The sequence below is a fragment of the Marmota marmota genome, unplaced genomic scaffold (assembly GCF_001458135.2).
Source record: "Marmota marmota marmota unplaced genomic scaffold, marMar, whole genome shotgun sequence".
In the NCBI taxonomy this organism is placed as follows: Eukaryota; Metazoa; Chordata; class Mammalia; order Rodentia; family Sciuridae; genus Marmota; species Marmota marmota.
Genome location: NW_026000171.1, coordinates 9,471,382 through 9,490,952, shown reverse-complemented (window position 1 = coordinate 9,490,952; position 19,571 = coordinate 9,471,382). Strand labels below are relative to the sequence as shown.

The 19,571-nt window shown below is 41.5% G+C and overlaps 1 protein-coding gene across 27 annotated transcripts in view; it reads left to right on the top strand.

Annotated features, from left to right (window-relative positions):
• Positions 1–19,571, top strand: part of Mical3 (microtubule associated monooxygenase, calponin and LIM domain containing 3) — a 264,490-nt gene that overhangs the window by 91,743 nt on the left and 153,176 nt on the right. The window contains exon 1 of one of the 27 annotated variants that reach the window (XM_048787732.1): positions 10,627–12,530. The exons of the other annotated variants lie outside the window; for them this stretch is intronic. The gene's annotated coding sequence lies outside the window, so the exon portion shown is untranslated. Of the gene's footprint in view, positions 1–10,626; positions 12,531–19,571 lie in introns of those variants that run through there. 27 annotated transcript variants of the gene reach the window in all.

The following is a 19,571-nucleotide window of genomic DNA, read 5'->3' as shown; positions in this document are numbered from 1 at the left end:
GGGGGGGGGGGGGGAAATGATACCTGGCCATGTGTTATGATTTGGGTTGGATCTTAAATGTACTCCAAAGACTCATATGCTAAAGGCTTGGTCACCAGCATGTAGTGCTATTGGGAGGTGGTGGAACCTTTAGGAGGTGTGGCTTAGTGGAAGGAAGTTAGGTCTTTGGTGGGAGTACCTTTTAGGGGATATTGGAACCTTGGCTCCTTCCTGTCTCTTTGTTTCCCTGTTACTCTGAGGTAAATAGGCTTCCTCCTACCACATGCACCTGCCATTATATGCTGTACTACCACAGGCCCTAAGTGATGGGGCCAAGGTATACCAAGATCTTTGAAACTGTGAGCCAAAATAAACTTTTCTTCCTTTTTTTTTTTTTTTTTTTACTTTTCTTCCTTTAAAGTTAATTATTCTCTGGTATTTTATTATGGTGATGGAAAGCTGATGAACACCATGGCAGGGTAAGGAATGGGTGAAATAGGCCCATAATATGTTAACAACTATCTTGCCTTACTCCTAGGGAGATAGGGATTATCAGATCTCTACCCACAAACACACATATTTGTATAAAACCTAGGAGAGCAAAATAATTCTCATTGAGGAATGGAGATGGCTATCATGTTGTCTTGTGCATGAATGTCCCTCAACAGAATCTTCCTTTAAACCGTCTGTATTTAAGAAAGTTGTAAATAAAGGCAAATCTTTGATTAGAGTATAAGTGTTTTTCTGCTTTTTTTTTGCCACGGAACAGGATATAGACAATAACTGAATAAAATTAACAGTTGGTTTCTATCCCTATATGCTTTGTAACTTTTTTCTTCACACTGTTTTTGGGAACTGCTTATCCCCAGCATCTAAAACTATACCTGCCATAATTGGTGCTCAAATTTATTAAGTGTTTTTCTCTTTTTAAATTGTGCTTCCCACTGCCACAGTTGTAATCTGTGTCTCCTTCTCTCATGTCCAGGGATTGCCCAAGCCACTGGACATTTTCTGACTCAAGTTCCATCCTCCTGACCATGCTCAGGCCTGGTGCTTTGAAGGCCCTTGTCCTCTTTCCCCAGTCTCAATGCAGCTCCCCTGGCTGGCTTTGAAAGCCTGCCAGAAATGCCTGCCTGTCCAGCACCCACTTCTCTGCTTCCTCCCCTTCCCTTGCCCGTGCCTAGCTGATTCTTGCCCCAGTTATGCTCTGCTGCTGTATCTTGGAAGAGCTCTCTCTTTTCTGTCTATCTGAATCCTAACCCTGATTGTTTGGCCATACAGTTTAGGAAATGCTTGCTTGTTTGTTGTAGTACTTGTGTTAGTTTTTTCCTTTTTTTAAAAATACCTTTATTTTATTTATTTATTTTTATGTGGCGCTGAGGATCAAACCCAATTCCTATTATACGTGCCAGGCAAGTGCTCTACCACTTAGCCCCAGCCCCTAGTTTTTTTCCTTGATCAGATTTTAAGCTTCTGCAGGGTGGGAATAAACATTTCATTCTTTGTGTACTTCTTTTGAGTCATCCTATGGCATATGATATATACAGTTAGCAAACACTTGGTTGACAATTTTTTTGTGTGTTTTTTTTTAATTTATTTTTATTTTTTATTATTTCTTACATACATGACAATAGTGGAGTGCATTACATTCATAATTTTTTTGCATTAAAATTCTTAATACACCTTTATACTACAATTTAATAATAACTTTTTAACAAGAAGTGTCTTATGTTATGATCACTTTGTGCATTTCCTACATATAAGTCTAGATTTGGTCTTGTTTTCTCCTGTCCTCCCTGTATAATCTCTGTCTGGTACCCAGGATCCTTGGGATTTTGCATAATATGATAGAAAATTTTAGCCCTTAGAGAAGTCATTCAGAAGCTATGGATGATGATCACCATGTGATTAATGGCTTAAGAGATCATAAATTCCACATAATACATCAGAATATGAATCCAGGCTTTCAAACTCTATCTTCCGTGCAACTCTCCTTCTCTTTTTCCCTCCCACCTCTCTTCCCTATTTAGTGGTAGTCTTCTTCTCATGCTCTTCCTCCCTATCCCATTTTGAGTCACCTCCCTTATATCAGAGAAGACATTCGGCATTTGTTTTTTAGGGATTGGCTAATTTCACTTAGCATAATCTGCTCTGATGCCATCCATTTCCCTGCAAATGCCATGATCTTGTTATTTTTTAGTGCTGAGTAGTATTCCATTGTGTATAAATGCCACATTTTTTTAATCCATTCATCTATTGAAGGGCATCTAGGTTGGTTCCACATTCTAGCTATTGTGAATTGTGCTGCTTTGGTTGACAAATTTACCACTCTTTTAGTCATTGGCATAGGAACTTTCCTATCTTTGTCTTATTTTGATTTCCTTTTCCTATAGGTCTTACAATATGGCTCATCTGAGTGTTTAGGATATAGGTTATATGGATCTAGCTAAGAAAAAAACTCCCAAACTGTGTTTTCAAAGGTGAACCTCATGGTGATGCAAAGTTTCCTTTTGCTCTTTGGAAGAGAGGTAATAGTGAAGAGGAGTAGCTAGGAGTAGTAGAGAGCAGTGATGCCTAGAGGGGGAGCAGGGGTGGAAAGGGAGTGGGAGATAACTCTTGCATGGCTAAGGAAGGAAAGGCACAACCCAAGCACAGGTAGAGTGCGCTGAACCTCTGACATCTCTTGCTTTCTTCTTCCTATTCTCTGTTCTCTCACCTCCACCCCCAAGTCTGGGCCACCTCCTGCTACATTGGAGATATTATTGCTGCTTCCTTCAAGAGCGCAGAGGCATCTGCTGGGTAGGAAAATGCAGGAGTGGTGTGTGAACTGCAGGAGAATGTGAGCTTTGAGTTATCAGGAACTTTATCAAACTGTTTTCAACTTGGACTGGATTGATAAGGATCCCCAGGAGCAAATTCTGGGGTGAGAGATCACCCGCCCCAGAGTGTAAGGAAGCAAAGCCAAGGGTAAGAGGCTGGGTCTGGAGATTAGTGTCCTCAGAGTCAGGTCACACCTCTGGGTGTGAAAGAGGACCTTTAACAGTGATCATCTTCCCAGGGGCTGACACTCCTCATAGTAAGAATCTATTCCTTGCCTCTGGTGAGCCCCACCAGGAAGGACATTGATGTGTTTGTGCTTTGGTTGTTTTTCTTTTTAGTTCCTCAGAACAAAAATCTTTGGACTGTCTTACATTCTTTTTCTTTCTTTCTTTATTTGTAGTTGTAAATGGGCAGAATGCCTTCGTTTGTTTATTTTTATGTGGTGCTTAGGATCAAACCCAGTGCCTCACACATGCTAGGCAAGCGCTCTGCCACTGAGCTACAGCCTCAACCCTTTTGTATTCTCTTACCTCATGTGTTGTTCATTATCAGATCTTGTCAACTCTACCTTACATTCTGATTCTGACTACTGTCTGCATTGACAGTTCTCTAGGACAAGCCACCACCATCTATAGCTCCTGGATGTTTGCAGTAGCCTCTACCTGGTTTCACTGCTCCCACCTTGGTACTCTAGATGTGTTGTCAGTTGGACACTCAGAGGGCTCCTGCTGACATTTGGGTTGCAATTTCAGCATTCTTCCTTGTTCAAACCTCTGCAGTGGTTCCTTGTCACACCCTGAGGAAAGTTGACGCTGTCTGTGTCCCCAGGTTACCCTGTGGTTTGATCCCTTAGACCTTTGCTCTCTCCCCATGGTCTTCCCAGCCACCCTGGTTACTATCACAGTGCCCTTCACAGCACACCCATGGACTTCTGTCCTGCTTCCCCACCTTTTTTTTCCCCTTAGCAACAACTTCCTTCTCACATTTCCTTCTGATGTACTAGGGTGCACTTGTATGTTATCCATCTCCTCAGACAAGAATTGGAAGCTTTATGGGGACAGGGATTTTTGTTTGTCTCGTTCACTATTTTCTCCCAAATTTCTGGCACATAAGGAGTGAACAATAAATGTTTTTTTATTTCATTCATTTATTATATACTCATTGTGTATTATACTCTGGACATACACATGCACACACACACACACACACACACACAGGATTAAGGTGGGGATTGCTGCCCCTAAAGAACTCAGAGCCTAGTAAGGAGCAAATGATGACAGTGTCAGGAAAGCAGTATTACTGAGAGGTGAATGGATTACAGTAGGAATAAGGCAGGAAGTATAGCCGTGCTGGGGAGACACTGAAGGAGAGAGAGGCCAGGTGGGCCTTCTAGACTGATTCCACCCGAAGGTGGGGAGGACTTAACTGAAACCATTCTGCTGTTCTTGGTGCATATCTTCTTTGTGTCTTTGGCCACAGGCTGAAGGAGAATTATCAGCTCCTGAGTATTTTCATCTGCATATCAAATAAGTTCAGTTCCTTTAACATTCTCTCATAAAGTCTGTTCCATCCAGTTATTCTTTTTTTTTTTCCCTGTACCCTTTTGGCTCTGCCCCACCCCCTTTATCTGTCTCTGCTTTTCTATCCCAGAAGGATTCTGTCCTGTGAGTATTTATTTCCTCAGTCTACCGGTTTTTCACCCTGTGGTGCTGGTGATGGAACCCAGGGCCTCATGCGTGCTAGGCAAGTGCTCTATCACTGAACTACATCAGCACCAACATACCTTAATTCTTCACTAGCAAAAATAGTTCTGTTCCCCCTCTCCAAAGGTAGGCAGTCATCATTATAAATCACTCTGTGCCAGTTGCATTTAGAGCCATACCTTCACATAAACAGGCCCCAATTAGCCTGTGTCTGAAGGTCATTTCTGACCCTTCTAAGCTGCCAGATAGTTGTGGTGTAGTCCATTCCACAAATGGACAGTTCAGCTTGACCTGGCAAAGGTTATCTCTGATTGACGGGCTAAAGAAGTGAATCTTTGAGCTTTAATGGGAAATGAGAATGAGGCATGGCCCCTTAAGAAGGTGGATAGAGCCAAGCTGTTGGCTCTACCTTTTTTTTTTTCCCCCTTTCTTTATTAACTGCCCCTAGCCATTTGTCATCCTCATCATCACTGCTAGGACTATGTGTTCCACTTGGTCTCTGACTATTAAGGCATTTTCATTTTAAGGAACAGAACACAATTAACACCGTGCCAGAAATATTTCAAATTTTGAAGTTTCTCAGCTTTTGGAATGTTCACATAGACTTGACACTCCAAAAGCTTTGGATTCTGGAGCATTTTGATTTCAGATTTTCATAATAGGAATGCTCAATCAGAATATGAGAAATATCTAAAGGTTTATATCATCCAGGATTCTCTTAGGAGATCAAATCATGCCACCTCACTGGATCAGTTCACCTAAAGTTTTGGTTTGTAGGTAATATGGAATATTTAATGTCTTAGGATGAATATTCCCTGCCCTACACTCCCCCAGAAACTCTCTATTCTTTTCATAGTGATAGTACTTGCTACTTAAGAAATTAGCCAACGCTGTTTTCCATAAGCAGACACAATTTGAGAATCTACCATGTGGGGGTCTATAAGAGTATGTGCCATTTTAATCTCCTTCACAGCATCCTTTAATAAATAAAGCTTTCTAATGGGATTGTTGCATCAGTTAAGATTAGTTTTAGTTGGAAATTACAGAATATGGCTTTAACTTCAAAAGAAGATTTTATTTTTTATGTGAAAGAATTTAGAGACAATGCCATCTCCATGATCATCTGAACTTTGGCTCACACCTCCTACCTAGAAATATGGAAGTTCTGGCCTTTTTAGCCATAATATGGTGGTTGTATGCCCTATTCTGTGGCTCAAGAGGAAAGAGTTTCACTTGGTCTAACTCCATTATGTGGCAGATAGTTTCTATTCTTAAGGTTACCTCATGGTCAGGTATGACTGCTAGAGATCCAGCCCTCTTATTTCTGTCTCCAGGAAACACACAAAAGGGAGATGCTTTAGTCTGTTTCCTGTTGCAATAACAAAATGCCCAAGACTGGGTAATTTATAAAGAACAGACATTTATTTAGTTCATGGTTCTGAAGGCTAGTATGTCCAAGAGTATGGCATGACATCTGCTCAGCATCTGATGAGGATCTTCTTGATGTGTCATAACATGGAGGAAGTGATTATATGATGAGACAGAGCAAGTGTACTAGCTCTGGGCTCTTACTCTTCTTATGAAACCACTGATGCCATCATGGAGGGCCCACACTCATCACCTCATTGAATCCTAATTATTTCCCCAAAGCCCTGCATATTAACTTGGGAATTCAATTTCCAATTTATGAATTTGGGGGTTACAAGTTCAAATCATAACAGGAGGTAATGGAGAAAAAGACAAAAAGTTGCTTTCCCATGTGAGACCATTCCTTTAAAGTCTTTCTGTTTATATCTCATTAGTTAGAACTTAGAAGACATGGTCACATCTGGCTTCAAGGAATGCTGGGAAGTGGGGTTTTGTAACTGAGCAAATAAATTACTGGCTGTAATAAAATTGGGGATGCTGTTACCAAGAGAGTACTTTTTTTTTTTTTTTGCTGTAATTAATAAGTGTTTAACCTCCTCGCTATAGTTGGTGTGTTTAGTGCTTTCTGTCTCATATGAGTCTACTACTTCCTGCCTTGTCTCCAGTGAGCATGCAGAGAAGCTAAACATATACACAGAGTGATCCTTTCTCCAAACACAAGCTGGCTATGCTTGGTTTCTTCATCGTCATCTTTTCTCTGAGCTAAATAGTAACCCAGTTGCAGGAGTTAATTGGAAGCTCTGAGGATAACATCTTCATCAACCTCTTCAACAGGGACAGCAGTGGTGGGGCAGGCTTGGGCAGACCTGGGGATTACTGTTCCTGGAGCTCTGGGCTCTTCCTCTCTTTCTTCCTCTTTATTCTGAATCCTGTTCTGTTTAGAAGTTGGAGTCTTTTTTGTGTGGCCCGCTTAAGCTTCCTTGCTTAGCTTAATATTGCAGGGCTTTGAGGAGTGGGCTCTACATGAGCATACAGCACCTCTGAACATGTGATTAAAATCACACATGTTAGATTGAGCCATTCTGAACTTAGTATAAGAAACTGACTGTGTGTGTGTTGTTGTCCCTTCTTTGCTCTACTCTTCTACAGCTGCACCTCCTACAAGATCAGGAATTACAGTGGACACACTCTCATGAGTCCTTCTTCCTGCTCATTTTCTCCCTTTTGCATATAAACCATCCACTGTAACACCATTTGGATTTATGACCAAAAATCTGAAATTCCTAAATTCTCCCTAGACTCAAGTCCTTAGGAAACCTGGATCCTGCTTAGCTCAGCAAGTGAGTCCAAGGTCTCTTGTGTCTTTTCCAATTCAAATGTGATGTGGCTTGAGGCTTTTCAGGCATGAGATCTATTTCTATCTCCTACTCAAGCTGGGGTTTGTCCAGGAAATTATCACTAACATATTGAGATGCATAGCAAATGAAGCTGTCAGGAGAAATGTCTGGTGTGTCTTTGCTCCCAGTAGCAGCTTGAGAAAGTGTTAATTTGTATGAATTAAATGAGCATATTATGGGATGTTGGTAGGTGGGAGTAAGTGTGTGGATGAGTGTGGGATTGGTTCTCTGGGGACCTCTCTAGATGCTGCCTTTCCCCTGCTACACACAGCTTTCTCCAGTTTCTCAGCATACTGGTAGTCACATCCTCTTCTGAGCCAGAGGACAAAAGGAAGGTTCCCTGTAGAGAGAGAAATGGACTGGCCTAGATTTCATGGGAGCAAAGGACTAGAGAGAGTGTTGAGGGCAGGCCAGGCACCCGTGGCCAAGAATTAGTCCGGAACTGGTTTGCAGCCCTCACTTCAGTACTGGGCCTTTGATTCTTTGTGGTACCTACTGTTCTTTTCTGCCTCAAGCCAGGGAGATTTTGAGGGTGTGGGGCAAAGGCAAGGAGATGATCATAGCTAATGTCCTGGGCATTCTAAGTGACTAAATACATTGTCATTTAATTCTGAGCAAGAATCAGAGTGACTTGATTAAAATCCCACAACTAGGAAGTAGCTTTAAAAAAGATTTAAATCCAATATGTGTGTGTGTTGGGGGGCAGGGCTGAGGATAGAACCCAGGACCTCATAAATGCTAGGCAAGCTCTCTACCACTGAGTTCTGTTCCCAGCCCTTGAATCCAATTCTCTTTGATTCGAAGTTTATGCCTTAACCATATTAGATTTCTGTCTCTCCCTCTTTTATTCATTCAATAAAATGTTTGAGTCCATTGTGTTCCAGGTGCAGTTCTGAGTGCTAAAGATAAAAGCAATGAGCCAAACATATTAAAAAAAAAAAATCTTACTTTCATGGAGCATATATATATATATATATATATATATATATATATATATTTTAGTAGTAGTAGATGGACCCAGTATCTTTATTTATTTATTTTTATATGGTGCTGAGGATGGAACCCAGTGCCTCACACATGTGAGGCAAGTGCTCTACCACTGAGCTAAAACCCCAGCCCAGAGCTTATATTCTTTCACTCTCAGTTTCCTATATTATATTTTTTCTCAACCCCCCCACTTTGTGGTGGTGGCAATGGTTGTGGTGGTACTTGGGGATTGAACCCCACAGCCTTGCACATGTTAAATAAACACTAAGCTGTAGCCCCAGTCCTTTTTAATTGTATTTAGAGTCAGGATTTCTCTAAGTTGCCCAGGCTCTGAATTTGTAATTGTCCTGCTTCAGCCTCCCAAGTAGCTGGATTACAGGTGAGTAGCTGGGATTTCAGGCATGCACCACTGCACCTGGTTTAACCCCATGTTTTATATAAATATCACATTTCTTTCCCAGAAGGCTCCATAAATGATTCTTCTTTTTCCTCAAACACTAGGAGGGCTTTCTTGCTTGATGGATATTGAGATATTGAGATTTCCCTGCTCCCACTCTCCTGTATCTCCATGTCCCAGAGAACATTGTATCCAGACATCAGGCTAGTTGTGATAGCATATCTTCAGGGAGGCCTGGACTCAGAAGTTTCCCCATACTTGCATCTGGGCTTTCCTGTTAGGTTGTTTTCCCTCTGTTCTGGGGAAAGCTACTCTGAGCCCATTTGGAGTTGCCTTGCCTATCCTCAACCCCCAGAAGTTGTTTTTGAGGTGGGGAAGAATAAAAGTCAAGAAATCAGTGAAAATATCAATTCTTGTTGTAAACTCTCTTTAGGGTTGGTTTCCGAGAGGTTTTTGTGTTCCATTTATTTTGGCTAGTTTGTTTCTTCTTCTTCTTCTTCTTCTTCTTCTTCTTCTTCTTATTATTATTATTATTATTATTTTTGTATATATTTTTTTCCTTTGCAGTATGGTTCAGGCCTTATGGACATAGAAGTTCAGCTAAATGTTTTTTGGGTACCTTTGGATTAGATTTAATACCTAGAAATGGTTATCTTGATTCAACAGAAACAGGAGGGGCCATACCAGAAGAGCACTTTCCACTAAGAACAACATGCTTACTGAGTTTGGAGTGAGCACATCCATCTTGTGGTTAATGAGACCTATTGAATGAAGGATTTTGATCTGATGTTGCCATCAGTTTTCTTATATTAGGGATTGAAGGCAAAAGTTCTCCTCAACATTGTTGAAGGTATTCTAACCTTTACTATCTACTGTGTCGGATATTATGAGCAGCATTTTACATGTTAACCTTGCTCTGAGGTTTTCTTTAGTTAAAAAAGGAAACAGATTTAAAAATTCCCTTTTTCACACAGAGAGGGACAGAGTTAAAATTGAATTGTCTTTGGGGCCCCTGTGTTCTTTCTAGGACCTCACACAGTGTTCTTTTCCTTATCAGGTAAATTCCTGTAGTGTCAGGTGCTCTTCCTGAATTGTGTTCCTCAGCCCTCTGTATGAAATACCAGCTTACATGTGGATTTCTCTTCCATCAGCTTTCTTAAGTGAGCAACAAATCTAAAAAGCTCAGATTTGGGGGCTGGGGTCGTGGCTCAGCGGTGGAGCGCTTGCCTAGCATGTGCAAGACCCTGGGTTCGGTCCTTAGCACTACATAAAAATAAATAAATAAAGGTATTGTGTCCAACTACAATTAAAAAAAATTTTTTTTTAAAGCTCAGATTTTTATTTTTTCACGCTACGTGCTTGGTTGGTTGGTGAGCCTCTTTATGTTTGTCCTCCCTCTTTCTGTTCCCACTCTTTTCTCCACATCCCCCCAGAAAATGTATCCAGGTTGACTTAGTTCTGCCTCTTCAACTCCAGAATTGTAGCAAATTTTAAAAGAGTAAGGAGAATGGAATGTAGTGGGAAATGTGAGGAGGAGACTACCAGTTTACCTTATGTCTCAGCTCATTTTCTGATGCTGCAACAAAATAAAACAGACTGGGTAATTTATAGATATTTATTTGCCTTACAGTTCTAAAGGCTGGTAAGTCCCAGAGCATGGTACCAGCACGTGGTCTTGGTGCTCCTGTATCATAACATAGCAGATGGGCAAGCTAATGATGTGCTAGACAGAGAAGAAATCAGCCCAAACTCATCCTTTTATCAGTAACCCACTCCTGTGATAGGGGCATTAATCCATTCATGAAGGTAGAATCCTCAAGGCCTGATAACTTCTATTTTTTTTTTATTTTTTAGTTATAGGTGGATACAATATCTTTTATTTTATTTTTATGTGGTGCTGAGAGTCGAATCCAGTGCCTCACACATGGTAGGTGAGCGTTCTACCTCTGAGCCACAACCCCAGCCCCCTGATCACTTCTTAAAGGTCCCATCTCTCAACACAGCTACAGTAGCAATTAAATTTCAATGAGTTTTTCAGGAGACTTTCAAACCATAACACCTTGTCCATATACCCAGCCATGCCGCTTTGGTGTGCCAGTGTAGCTCACATACTCCAGAGTTTATAATCTGGATAGTGGGGATTTCCTTGGTGGTTGCTGAAGGAAATGAATGCAGGAGATAATTGAAAATGTCTGAAGAGAGAAAGATGAGATATTGGGGAGGCTAAGGGCATCTATACCTACTTAGAACAGACTTTAACTGTTCTAGGTGTTAGCAATTAAACCTTAACAAAAGGTTTAATCACTTAGCAAATATAGTTCTATCTTTTTATAGAAAAGGAAAATGAGGGCTGGGGCTGTAGCTCAGTTGCAGAGCGCTTGCCTAGCAAGTGTGTGGCAGTGAATTCCATCCTCAGCACCATGTAAAAATAAACAAATAAGATAAAGGTATGTGTCCATCTACAACTATTAAAAAATCAAAATAAAGAAAGAAAGGGAAATGAATCCTTGCCCCAGCCAGTGTGCCTGTCCAAGGTTGTGTGGTCTGTAAAATAATTGAGGCAGTACTGGAATCTTGTGCCCATTCTTCCAATAAGCTCCACCTTGGATTTTCATGTGTCACATAACAAACACTTCGATTCTAAATGATTTGAGTCTTGCAGTAGACCTTTAGGGAATGTTAAAATACACATTTCTAGAAGCAGATTAATAAATCTCATTATTCTATAACAGAAATATATTTGACTTCATGACTACCTTTGGCAGTCATTCATTTCCTTGGAGTTTGACTTTGAACAAATCCATGGTTTCTTTTCTGCTTTGAGTTTTTGCTTTTGTCAAGTAGAGATAATAAATACTAGCTGTATATATAATGGGGTATGATGTTAAAGGAAGAGTATCATGAAAAGCCTCTCATCTCTCAGACTCTTTAGGAATAAGATATTGTGTTTTTATGGTGTTTCATATGAAGCACTTGCCATTGCTGAATTTTATCCATGATAGTAAGATAGGTAGATCTCAGATTGTAAATTTTTGTTTTCTAAGTGTAAAAATGAATTTGGAGAGGTTATGTAGCTGATTAAACGACAGAACCCTGCAGTAAATGCCCATCTCTCTATTTTGAATCCAGTAGTTCCCAGCCACACCACCCTTTCTCTTCATAAGCACAATGTGCATGATGCTGCAGGGTCACCAGGGTGACCTTTCCTTACAGTCTGAGCATTCATTTCTTGTTGCTGAGAAGCTTATTGAGTAAGGGCAGTGCCACTTTTCAGAAACAGTGAAGGAAATGGCCTAGCCAGGAAGCAGGGCTACATTACTAGATAGCCCAATAGAAGGGACCACTATTCTGGCCCTTCTCATGGGAGGCCCATCTTGGGAGGCTGACAAAGGGTGGAGCTGACAGTGGGACTTTCTTTCCTGTTCATTTTGGATAGTAAGTGTTTAAAAATGTCTCGTGAAACATTCATTGTTTAGTGGCTGGGTATGTGCCAAAGTTCATGGCTTGAAACCTCTGAGCATCATCAAGTAATGGAGTAGTTGAGGCAGCATTTTCTAAGACATTTATTATGAGCCTTACTCTGTTAGATTAGCAAGCAAAAATCATTGCTTACCTTGAAATTATTCTCAGGCTAGTCACTAAGGTTCTTTAAAGAGAATTAAGGGCTCCTCAAAAGAATAAAGATTAGTAGTTCCTGGCATTCAAGTCAGCTTTCTGTCACTGTGATGAAATAATTGAGACACTCAACCCTTTTTTTTGTTTGTTTGTTTTGTTTTGTAGTGCTGGGGATTGAACCCAGGGCCTTATGCATGCAAGGCAAGCACTCTACCAACTGAGCTATATCCCCAGGTCAGAGATAATCAACTCTTAAGGAAAAAGGTTTGTTTGACTCATAGTTTCAGAGGTTTTAGTCTGTGGTCTCTCTGTTCTATAGCTTTGGGGCCTTTGGTGGCACATTATATCATTTACAAGAGCATGTGGCAGAGATGGCCTGTTCACTTCAAGGCAGTAAGGAATCGGAGAGATAGGAAGAGGCTGGGGTCCCAATAATCCCCTTCAAGGGCATGTGCCCTTCAAGCTAACTTACTTCCACTAGGTTCCACCTCCTAAAGTTTCCTAGCATAATAACGCCATGATTGGGCTGGGGAATGTAGCTCAGTGGTGGAGTACTTGCCTAGCATGCACAAGGTGGGTTTGATCCTCAGCATGGAAAAATAAATAAATAAATAGCACCACTGGCTGGGGACCAATAGTGCCATCTTCAATACTTGAGTCTATAGAGATCCAAACTGAAACAAATGATGATACAGTTTAAGAATGTTTTTTCATTTTGTTAAAAGAACAGCTGTGCATTTGTGCTTCTTTGCTTGAGGTATTTTCCCCCTCAATCTTAAATATTATTTTCTTGCTTCCTGATGGCACCCTGTCCCCCCATCTCCAAATTCTGCTCAGTTCTGTAAAGACTGTTTCTAGTTCATTTCTTGACCTTTTCTAGACCACTCCATCCCAGATTGACAGACTTTGGAAGTTCCTGAGTACTTGGTCAGCAGCAGCAGCAGCAGGAGTGTTGTTCAAGAACTGTTTAGAAATGCAGCATCTCAGGCCCACTCAGACCTACAGAGTTGAATTTGCATTGTAACAGGATTCTCAGGGGACTTGTGGGTACATTGAGAAACCTTTGCCTGTACAGAAGTCTCAGGTTGTACTTATTTATCACCTTCTATTACTGGTTGACTGTTTCCCCATTTCTTTTTCCACTTTATAGATTTGTCTTTTGTTAGAGTCTCTTTGTAGCACCTGATGTAGTCTTGGCACAGAGTAGGCACTAATAAATATCTGTATATTTGACAGTCTCCATTTATTAAAAAACTGCTCAGGCCATTTAGGGAATTGAACATATGCTAATGAAAATCTGCTACAGAAAAGTTCAGAAAATGTGAGAGGATACAGTTAATGAGTTTGAATCTACCAAGTGAGGCCACACTTGAAAAAGAGGCATAGGCATCTGAAGCAGCCAGCCCTCCATAGGTCAGTTCTCCCAGCTCTGTTGTTTATCGTCTGAAACCTTGGGGAGTTAATGATCCTATTTGAACCTTTAATTTACTGATCTCTAAAATAAGGATGACATTATTCTTAAAATGTTATGCTGAAGACAAAATGAGATAATGCAAGCAGAAGGTTTAACCAAATGTTTGGCATTTAAGTACTTGTTGTGGTTTGGATGTGATGTGTCCCCCAAAAGCTCATGTGTGAGACAATTCAAGAAAATTTAGAGGACGAATGGTTAAGTTATGGGAGCCTTAACCAAATTGGTGAATTAGTTTCCTGATGGGATTAACTGAGTGGTAACAGAAGGTGGGTAGAGTGTGGCTGGAGGAGGTGGGCATTGGGGGACATGCCTTCAGGGCATAAATTTTATATTTAGCAAGTGGAGTCTCTCTCTGCTTTCTGATCATCATGTAACCTACTTCCCTCTATCATACTCTTCTACCATGACATCCCATTTTACCCTGATCCCTGAGGAATGAAGCCAGGCTTCTGTGGACTGAGACCTCTGAAACCATGAGCACTGAAGTAAACTTTTCCTCCTCTACAATTGTTCTGGTCAGGTCTTTTAGTCACAGCAGCGAAAAAGCTGATTAAATCAATACTCACTGATAGCTTGATGGTACAACAAGAATGCATTCATGCACTCAGCTGTAACTAAAATTTCTAGTTACTTTAATGGATTCTTGTTAATCCTTGAGATATCTTATTATAAAGGAGACAAAATAGAGACAACTTTCTAACAGTCATGTTTATATTGTTTCATAATTTCCAGGATGGGCTCTAAGTTTCAGAGGAGCAGAGTCCCTATCTTGTCCCTAGACATCAGTCTCAGTGAGGAGTGCCTGATAACAAATGCAGTTTGGCTACTGTATGAGGAATTGGGAGACATGGAATGTACCATTACAGCCTTGCCACACCCTGTCATGGAAGATCTTTACCCCTCATTATTTGTGCTGTACAAAACAAACTACTGAAAGTTGACCATACAGTGGAAATGCTCTCCCTCCACCTCTTCCACTTTCTTCCTGCAGGGAGCTGCTTACAGAGAACTGGTGCAGGGGTGGAGGGAGTAAAGGCTTCTGTTTTTGTATCTTCCTACACCAGAGCAGGACAGGGCAGGGAGTGGGGACTTGCCAGATTACAAAAAGGGTTATTTCTCAAGTGGTGGGGGTGGGGTGGGGGGAGATCAGATGGCACTGGTATCTGGTAGATCAATGTGGAGCCTTTAGGCTATGCCTTTACTTCTTGGGACCAGAGGCTTGAAAACTTGAAGACCTTAAATCTAGACTGACAATTTTTAATTTTTTTCTAAATTTCAGTGCTAGGGATACAACCCAGGGGGGCTCTACCACTGAGCTACACCCCCAGCTCTTTTTATTTTTTAGGACAGTACCTCATTAAGTTATTAAGGCTGCATCAATACTTGTAATTCTCCTGCCTCAGCCTCCTGAGTTACTAGGATTACAGGCATATGCTACCTCCTTTCTTTTCCCTTATTTTTTTTTAACTTTTTGTTATTGAACAACATGTATGTCTCCCTAGCAGAAGACATAGTATATGTGGATGAACTCATAAATGTATTTCAAGCATTTTGAATATGCAGATCATTAAGTTAACAGCTGTACTATCATTTCCTTTATTCTTTTTTTGGGGGAGGGGGCATTGCTGGGGATTGAACCCAGGGCTTTGTGCATGTGAGGCAAGCACTCTACCAACTAAGCTGTATCCCCAGCCCTTCATTTATTCTTGATTTTAAAAAAATAGAGTTTATCTCACATTTTATGCATGAGTTCCAATTCACTTGCTGTCTGAATTTATTATGTTAAAAACTTTTTATTTCTTTAGAGGATCAAGGCTTCTACTGTACTTCTAATTTTACAGTGAAATGTCAATCATTGAAAACTAGGATAAGGGCTGGGGATATAGCTTAGTCGGTAGAGTGCTTGCCTTGCATGCACAAGGCCCTGGGTTCAATCTGAAGCATGCACGTGCACACACACACACACACACACAAAGATCTTTCCATCAGAAAAGTAGGATAGACAAAATTCTCTTTTCAATTCGCGTTGGTGCTTCTGTGACAGCTACATATATGTAGTAGTATGAGGCTTAGGGAAAGGAGTGTTGTTATCTTGGAGTTTCCAGCAAGACAAACACTCAAGCCTTCCTCTTTTGTTGTGAATTACCTGCTTTGCTATCCATTTCATTGGAGTGTGTTCGTGCTGGTTGTTGGGCAGCCTGGCTTTCTTCAGGATAAGTGGGGTCTTTCTTGGTTGGCAGAGCCTTGCCTGCAGGGGTGCACACTGCATGATTTACATGCATAAGTAGCCAGGGCTGGCCCAGGTAAACAAAGAGATTTTCATATGCCAATCCAGCCATGTGGCACAGTAGTTTTGCTCTGATCTTAGATGGACAGTAAACATTTTATGTACAGTGTTTCTCTTCTATAGTCACCCTCCTATTTTCTTTGTGGTTTTAAAATATTTCTTCCCTCATACTTTTAGTAGGAACTGCTCAGTCCATAGTTTGAAGTTTGTAGCTTGGAGGGGTATTACCAGGTCTCCCTCCCACAGCCCCACCTTCCTGCTGGGAGTCAGGATCCTGCATTCTGGTGAGCAGTGTGCTGAAGAGCCAAGGGAGGGGCCTTCCCTGGGGAAGAGGGCAGGAAAGACCAGAGGCTAAAAATAAGCAACTAGTAAGAACCTGCTTACTGCTCTCTCAGGTCAGATATGGTCCTCCTGTGATAATTGAGCTCAGAGTAGAGTGTGTTTTGGAACAGAGAAGAAAAAAATAACCCTCATTAAATAAGTATTACTGCTAAATATAAGCTTTAACTATATGTTCCAGATAAGAGGAAATTTCCAAGATCTGCTGGTTTTGGGTGTATGTCCCTCATCATTCTTGGGATGTGTGTGTATGTGAATGTCCATGTGCATATGTGTGCTCATGAGTATGCAGTGCATGTTTGTGACACTAGGTGTTTCAGGTGCTTAAATATCTAGGACTGTGGGTAGTTTTTCTCACAAAGCCTTTGCCTGAGAGATATTTTGTACATAAAAAGAAAGATGTATCCTACTTACAAGACAGCAGTCCTTAGACTAAATGAAGCAGCTCCCCAGGTTTATACCATGCACAGCCTAGGTCATGATTTCACACCAAAGATATTGATTGCAAAGCAGAAGGTCATATGCAAGCTGTATTAGCTGTTTTGGTCTAGAAGCTGCCTTATTTCCCTTCTTTTCTTTAAAGAAGTAGAAATTTTCCCCCACTAAGTTAAAGAAAATGAAGGCTTCTCTGGCCTTCCAGGTTTAAAGTAGAGGCAAGTGAACCTGCACTGAATAAAAGTGGTATCTCTTCCATGCTTCCTGGGAGACAGAAGGAACTCCAAGGAAAACTCCTTACAGTCCTCAAGATGCTGCTTGCTTTAGGCAGTTTGTACTTATCTCATCCTCCTTCTATTATTTAGTTTTTTTTTTTCTAAACCAGTGAAGAGTTTCTGTTCTAACTTTCAGACTGGATTTTGAATAACTTAATAAGGTTATTGCTTTTATATCCCTCTGGGTGTGTCTCTGCCTTTTCCTGTAATCTGAGAAAGTAGCTATGCTCTTCAGCAAAGTACCCCCAGCTCTGTTCTGCCCTGCCATGGCTTGTGGATGAACTGTGCTGAGCAATAGTTAAGCACTCCTGCGGTGCTTGGCCTGTGTGACTCCTTCCATTCCTTTTATCTTGGTCAGCTAGCTAAATATAGCCTCTCCTTTCTGTCATCCCTTCTTTCTCCCATCTCTAGGCAGAAGAGATTCCTTGCCTGTACTCTTTGATGTGGTGGTCTGGGTTGGAAAGATTCTTCAGTGGATAAAGAGTACATGGTAGAATTGGAGTATGCTGCTGCTGCTGGCAGGCTAGTGTTGAGAGAGGGGGCCCATGGTTCTCACTGTTTCTCTGGGCAGTAGGGCCCACATTTCCTCCTTGATGTCCAAGTCTCAGGGAGTAACTTCTTGGAGAGAAGAAAGCAGTTCCTCACGTAAATCTTGGTAGTGGTTTATTTGGAGGAAGACTGGGAGTGCTAGTGAACTGGGTCTTCTTGATTTGGGCTCTTTTTTCTCCTTTAGCAGATGCCTGTCATCCTCACACAGATTCATAGTGGGGAGTAGTGCTCAGAGAACCACATAGCAGGTGTTGGCACTGCCTGCTATGGGAGAAGCTAAGCAGGGGCCCTCCTTCATCCTGGGCCATATTGAACTTTGCCGTGAGCCAAATGTGCCCCCTCCCCTTTATTTAGATTTTCTTGCACATTAGTGGAGGAAGGCAAAGCAAACACAGGTCCTTGTATAGTTTTCAGATGTAGGGTACTGGCTGACAGTGTTCTTACTTCATACTGTCCGAACTGAGCTAGGGAATGAAACACAGAGCCAAGTGGGCTTTCCCTGACCAGGGAGAAACTCTTGGGAGAAGGTAAAGGTGGAAATGGTAGTGTAAGAGGGGAGCTGAGTCTTTCCTCTTTTGGAGTCATGGAGAATTACAGTTGACAGCAGTCAGCCCTAAAGGGTATAGATAATTGAATCTAGCCAGAAATAACTATTAGATCACCTATTTATTGGCACAGTCTTAATTTTGCACCTAATTTTACCATTTAAGAAACAATGGGGTTCTATTGTACATGAACAAGACTCTTTTATTTAATGGAGTTGATAGACTGTCTATTGTTTATAGAAAGTAAAAATCTCAGGTTTGCAGTGTTATTAGTGGGAGTAAATAATACTGATTTCTGAGTGATTGTTAGGAGAACCCTGCTCCCACCCAAGGCCTTTTCTGTGGCATCCTTGGATGACTGTTGGAAGACTCAACAACCAATGCTTTTCTTTACATGTCTAGCTGCACTGCATTTTCAGTTAAAACTGCAGTTTCTTGGTGCAGGGTGTTTGGTTCAGTGGTAGAATACTTGTCTAGCAATATACAAGGCCCTGGGGTTTATCTCCAGCAGTGCAGGAAATTTAAAAAAAATATAGAGAGAAAGAGGAGAGAGGGAGGAAGGAAAATAGGAAGGAAGGAAATGCAGATTCTTCTGTTTGCTTTCTCCTATAGCTGTGCATGAGTCTGTGCTGCCCATCCCCTGAAACCAGGTCTCTTTGACCTTTCATCACTTGAGTACGTGTACCCAGCAGCTTACTGCTGTGTTCCCAGGAGGGCTGGCACACACTGCTGCTGGGACCAACTTTGCATGGAATGTTGCCCTCGTGCCACTACCAAGCGGAGGCTGGGTCGGCTGTGCTTTCCCTGCCTCCGACTTTGTTGTTCAGGACTTAATGTAATAATATGCTTGAACGGGCGGAGAGATCACATTAGCTTGGCTCTGCAGTTGTAAACAATATTTGCTCTGTAAGTTTTCTCCTTCACCCCCTGCTCTCCTGGAGCCCTGTGCCCTGGGCTACTGCCACCCCCACTCTCCTTGCATATTCTAACCTTGGCTAAACAGCTTCATTCATAAGATTGCCAGTGTTTTCTGGAGGAAAACGAACTGAAAGTAACCAAGTCCAAGAATCTCCAGCTGTGGCACACAAGTCAAAACAGTTTAGTGTCTGAATCAACCAAAGTCTTTTCCTTTTCTTCCCTGCTCCCTTCTCTGCTTTGGAACCCTGTTTGAAAATATACATGCTCAGGGTGAACTTTCCTAAAACTCTTGACTCTTTCCTTGGCTGGGATCACTGGGAAGATGCCTTGGCCACTAGGTGGAACAAAGGCTTCCATTGTCAGTCTAGCAGTGGTGGAGATGGAGGTGGAGAGGGGGAGGAGCACAGGTGCATTCCTGGATGGTTTGATGTTTACACCAAGGGCATTTTAAGTTTCTTTGTTTTTTGGCGCCCCCCCCCCCCC